Below are 6,000 nucleotides of genomic sequence, written 5' to 3' on the forward strand. Positions count from 1 at the left end.
CTTGAATACTTAGTATGCATTCCAGACAGTACTCTTTGGTGCTTACTCCAGCTTATTAAATAAAAAACACACTGTCAAGAGGCACTGACAACACGCTGTGATATTTTTTCAACTACTATGGAAGTGTCAACTTTCAGAAATGCAGTTCAGCAGTACTTGCCTATCCAGATAATTATTTTTTCAAGTTTCTCCCTATGAAACAGCACTTTACAATGTAGACTAAGCTAAAACTGGTGTGGTATTGTGTGGATCTTTGTGCAATATAGCTGTTTTGTGATTATGATGTGACTTGCAAAGCTTCATACAGGTGTGAATCATGTAGACACTTTTTAGATACCTAAAGCTTTAACAAAAAAAACCTTGTTTGAAAATATTCTGAAATGTAAAAGTGATGTCCTGGGTCTTTTTTAATAAAAGCTGAAATAAAGTATTGTAGTCATTCACATTATTGCATCCCAGCTCCTGAGTATCCTGGTTGAAATAATTTTTCCTACAAAACATGACAATAGGTGACTTGTGGGGAGAAAGCATTGCTTTGGTTCTCAAGTGTGCTCATATACCAGTTTCTCTGATTTTAGGAGGACTAAAGAGTAGTTTGGACTGACTGGCAAGCTTTTACTTAAGATGCTGATGTTAGGATCTTGACTGCCTGAGCCTCCCTCCCTAGTCAGGGAAGGAAAATGTGCATCCAGAAGGAACTTGGCTCTTGAGCATTTTCAAGGGACCCTACCCCTTCCCTAGTAGAGGAAGCAAATGCTTTAGCTCTTCAACCTGTACAGCTCAGCCAGAAGACCTCAGGTTGGGTGGACCTGCCACTGCTTAAATCTGCATTCCTTGTTTAATTCAGTGTTTACATTAGTTGATGCTCTTTTTTGCAGGGTGTTTTAAAAGTTCCAGCTTCCAGTGGTTGCTGCCTTCAGGCCAGCTGTGTGTGCATATGGAAGCAAGAGAGGCTGTATCCACAGGGAATGTCCCGTGAGCTGTGCCAGTGCAGTGAAAGCTGCCAATATGTAGATGTGTATGCTCTAGGAGAGGCAGACTGATACTCCTGTGAAAGCAGGAGTATTGAAACCAAGAGCAGTATTCTGCTGAATTTTCACAGAATCACAGAACAGTTAAGGTGTGAAGGGTCCTCTGGAGATCATCTAGTCCAACACCTCTGCCAAGGCAGGGTCACTGTCATGGTTTAGGATTAGTGTTCTTCAGTTAAGTGTTCCCAAGGAAACAGCCCATACATGTGCTGCTTTCTCCCTTCCCCACTGTGGCAGGAGGAGCACTGGAGGCATAAAGAGGTAAAGATAATGGGTTGAGATATGGAGAATTTACTAGGAAAAAACAAATAAGAAAATCACCAGCAACAACAGCAATACTATTAGCAGAGTATACAAGACAGGTGAATAATTGACATGGGATTGCTCAGCACATGGAACCCGGTGCCACCTGCGGGCACATCCGACACACCTCGGCGAAAAACCCCACACCTGTCTGTCCCCACTGCACAGGGCCTGAGCTGCTATAGAATAACCTGGCTGTGCCACTCACGGCTGCTGCAAAAGTTAACTCTGCCTGGTGGAACTAGGACATTCACCCAGAGCCAGGGAGAACAGGAGCACTTCCAGGTGGGTTTTAAATGTCTCCAGTGATGGAGACTCCACAACCTCCCTGGGCATCTTGTTCCAGTTCTTTCCCAGTCTCAAGTGAAATTCTTCCTCATATTAACATGGAACTTCTTGTGTTTGATTTTATGGCCATTATTCCTTGTCCTCTCACTGGGCACCACTGAAAAGAGTCTGGCACCATTCTTTTGTCTCCCACATCTGAGATGTTTGTATTTACGAGGTCCCCTCTCAGTCTTCTCTGCTCTGGACTAAACAGGCCGAGCTCCTGCAGTCTCTCCTTGTGAGAGAGATGCTCCAGACCCTTAATCATCTTTGTGGCCCCTGCTGAACACTCTCCACTAGCTCCTTGTTGTTCTTGTACTGAGAAATTGGACACAACAATGCAGATGTGGCCTCACTAGGGCTGAGAAGAGGGGCAGGATCACCTCCCTATTGACCTGCACTGCTGGCAGCGCTCTTCCCGATGCAGGATCCCATTAACCCTACAAGGACATTGCTGGCTCATAGTCAGCTTGTCATTCATGAAGACTCCCAGGTGCTTCTCACAAGAGCTGCTTTCCAGGTCAGGCCTTGACCTGCGCTGGTACTTAGGGTTATTCCTCCCCTGTTCTAGTACACTTGCCCTTGCTGAACCTCACTAGGTTTCTGTCTTTTCAGAACTCTCCAGCCTACCAAGGACTCACTGAATGGCGGCACAGCCTTCTGATAACCAGCCCCAGTTTCATATCATCAGCAAACTTGTTGAAGCTGCATTATACACCTTTGTCTGCATCATTGACAAACAAGTTGAACAACACTGGATCCAGTACTGATCCCTGGGGAATGCTACAGACCGCAGGCCTCCAACTGGATTCCACTCCACTGACCCTCTGAGCTCTGACATTCAGCCAGTTCTTGACCTGCTTCACTGTCCACCCCCCTTGTGCACATTTCCTGAGCTTACCTACAAGGATGTTATAGGAGACAGTGTCAAAAGGCCTGAAGCCAAGGTACGCAACCTCCATAGCTCCCCTCGCCAATTCATGCTGCCATGCCATCACAGAGGCCATCAGACTAGTCAAGCATGATTTCCCCTTGGTATATCCAAACTGACTTCTCTTGATCATCTTTTCTTTTACATGCTTGGTGACTTCTAGAGAAAAGGTTCCATTACCTTTTCAGGGAGGGAGGTGAAGCTGACTGGCAGGTAGCTTCCTGTGTTCTCCCTTTTTGAAGATGGGGTAACACTGGTCTTTCTCCACTTATTGGGAATCATTCTTGTTCTCCATAATTTTCCAAAGATGATGGAGAGAATCTTAACAGTGATATCTGCCAGCTCCCTCAGCTCCCAACCCTTTTTGACCATAGCAAAATCTTCCTTTTTCCAGCATTCCTCTCTTAACTCTGAGGTCTGGGACTCCTGAGAACCAGCCTCAGCAGTAAAGGTGGAGACAAAGAAGGCATGCAATAATCCTTCCTGACCTGTGTCTTCTGTCACTAGGACACCCATGTGGTTCAGCAGCAGCCCCACATTTTCCATAATGTTCTTTTTGCTGCTGATGTACTTGCAGAAGCTCTTCTTGTTGTCCTTGATATCCTTTGCCAGATTCATTTTCAAGTGGACCTTTTCTTATTGCATCCCTGCATACTTTAATGATGTTCCTACCATTCTCCCATGTGGCCTGTCCCTTTTTCTACATCCCATAAATGTTGTAGTGTGTTTTTGTTACCTTATTATTTTCAATAGGTGGTTTTGTACCCCCCAACTCCCCTGAGGCATTGGTTTAGTCCCAGCTGTCAGTCCTCCCCCATAACTACCCCTTTTCCCAGAGATTTCCCTGTCAATTTTGTATCCTTTGATGCCTCATTGGTTTAGTTAAACCATTCCCCGCCCCTGTAACTCCCATTGGTTTTAACATTGTAATCTCCACTTTATGTTCTACCCAAGTCCCTTTGTTAATGTTTTCGTACCCTAAACTCCACCCCTGTCCTGTCCCTTAAAACCCACTACCCCTGTTCGGGGTCCTTGCCTCTCTTCTACATTTGAGTTATGGATGATTTTGTATTCACCCTTATGCTTTAATAAACAATCCTCAGATAAACAAGCAAGGCCCATCTTGCTTTTCCACATTGATCCTTTGGCAAGTGCTTAGGAGGTTCGGGGTCCTGGGGAGGTGTCACACCCCCATCAAGTGCATAACACTGAGCACAATACATCATATACATGGCTTTCTTTTGTTTGAGATTGACTAGAAGCCTCTTGCTCATCCATTCAGGTCTCTTGCCCACTTTGCTTGAATGTTTCATCATGGGGACACACTGGTCTTGAGCTTGGAGGAAGCGATTCTAGAATATTGGACCCCTTTATCTTGTAGAACCCTAACCCATAGAGCCCTTAGAAGAGGCTGAAGTTAGCTCTCTAGAAGTTCGGGGTTCTCGTCCTTAGTGCTTTGCTTCCTCCATGAAGAATCGTGAGTTCCACCATCTCATAGTCACTATAGCCAAGACTGTTCCCAGCCTTCTTGTCTGTGACCAGTCCCTCCTGGTTTGTTAGTACAAGGTCCAGCAACATACTTTTCTTCTTGGGTTCTCTTTCACTTCTGTCAAAAAGTTACTGTCAATGGTCAACTTCCTGGACTGGGTGTGCTGAGCCATGCTGTCCCTCCAACAGTATCAAGGTGTTTGAAGCCCCCTCATCTGTGACTGTGAGGCTGCTTCCAGCTGCCCACAGAAAGCCTCATCAACCTCCTTCTCCTGATCAGGTGGCCTGCAGCAACTACCCACTACAGTGTCACCCTTGTCAGCCTGCACCTTAATTCTTACTCATAAATTCTCAACTCTTTCATCTGTCCCTGGGAAGTGCTCAATACCTTCCCAGTGCTCCCTCACTTAAGGAGCAATGCCATCACCTCACCATGCTGAGCTGTCCTTTCTATAAAGTACACAGGCATCCATGACAACATTCCAGTAACGTGAGCAGTGACATCAACCTGTTTAGGTTTCTAGTTCCTTTTTGTTCCCCATGCTGTAAGCATTTGAGTACAGGCATTTCAGAGATGTGATGCAGCATCCAGGTTCCCTAGAAGGGATTTACCAAAGCCATACACACCTTGATGTAGTTAGCCCTGTGGTTCTCAAATTGAGAGGCAGCCAAGGGAGATTTGTCAATGCACTGGCTCCCCAGGAGGAAGCAGTGGCAGGAGCATTGCCACTTCAGACACAACATATCCCCTGCCCTCAATCCTTCCATTTAAAGCCTGTCTCACCAAACTGGCCAGCCTGCTGCCAAAGATTCTCTTGCCCCTTTTAGACAGGTGGTTCCTGTTTCTTCCTGATAGGTTATCATCATTAAAGTACAGCCCATTGTCATGAAAGTCAAAAACTTCTTGATGGCACCAGTCATGAGGGGATTCCAATTCCTACTAACTTCTTTTGCCCCCTCAATTTTCTCCTTGTCCTTTTCCTTTTTCTTCAATTTGCAAATTTTTAAACTTTCATCACCTGTGGCCTTTTTATGCAACAGGAAGCATAGGCTAGTTGTTCCACATTTGGACTTCCTTGGGTTCTTAAATGCTGACTCAATTGGGAGCACATCCACTGATCACGTGTTTCATACCAAGGCCACTCTCCCTGTAACTTTTAACTTTGGCCGGACTTCTGTACAATAATGAACAATCTTGATTTGGTCTAGGCTTTTTGTGGCCTCCTGAGAATCCCACTTGTCTAACAGCTGCTGAAGTGGGCTATCAAGGGGGATACTTCTCACTTTCTTATTTCTTCTTAGGCAGCCTCCCTCTTTGCTAACAAATTTACCCATTTTTTTAAACCAATAAACTAAAACTTCAAAGGTGCCCCTACCCGAACAAAAATATACTGACAGGCAACATAAGTTCGTAAGCAATAAAAAATTTCTTGACTTCCCTTACTTAACTTACTTTACCTCAAATCCTTAACGCTTAACACTTAAACACAAATCCTTTTACTGGTCTGAACCTAATGCTTTTTCCACTACTCCTACACCTTTCACACATTCACTCTCACACAGGGAATAGGGTATTGGAATAAAGGATAGGGCTTACACATTCTTCTTTCACTCACTTTCTTTCTCTTTTGCCCGGGCAGCCTCTACTCACACTTGGTTGGCCCCTATGGCAGTCCCCTGCCTCCGCTTCAGCCAAGGGCTTGGATTTTGTGCTGATCCCTAGTGACCTAACCCCCTATGTAACCCCAAGCCTCACCTCTGAGACTCTGAGCACACTTTGTGGTGCACGACGGGGTCCCTAGCACTGGGGTCCTCTCCTTAGGCCCCAGGACCTTCCCTGCCTAGCCACCCTCCAAGCCAGACCTATAGTCCAATCTCTGGGCTAGAATCATCCTGTCCCTAGTGCTGTGTCTCTCCTGA

Source organism: Melospiza georgiana, chromosome Z, assembly GCF_028018845.1.
Source record: "Melospiza georgiana isolate bMelGeo1 chromosome Z, bMelGeo1.pri, whole genome shotgun sequence".
Taxonomy (NCBI): Eukaryota; Metazoa; Chordata; class Aves; order Passeriformes; family Passerellidae; genus Melospiza; species Melospiza georgiana.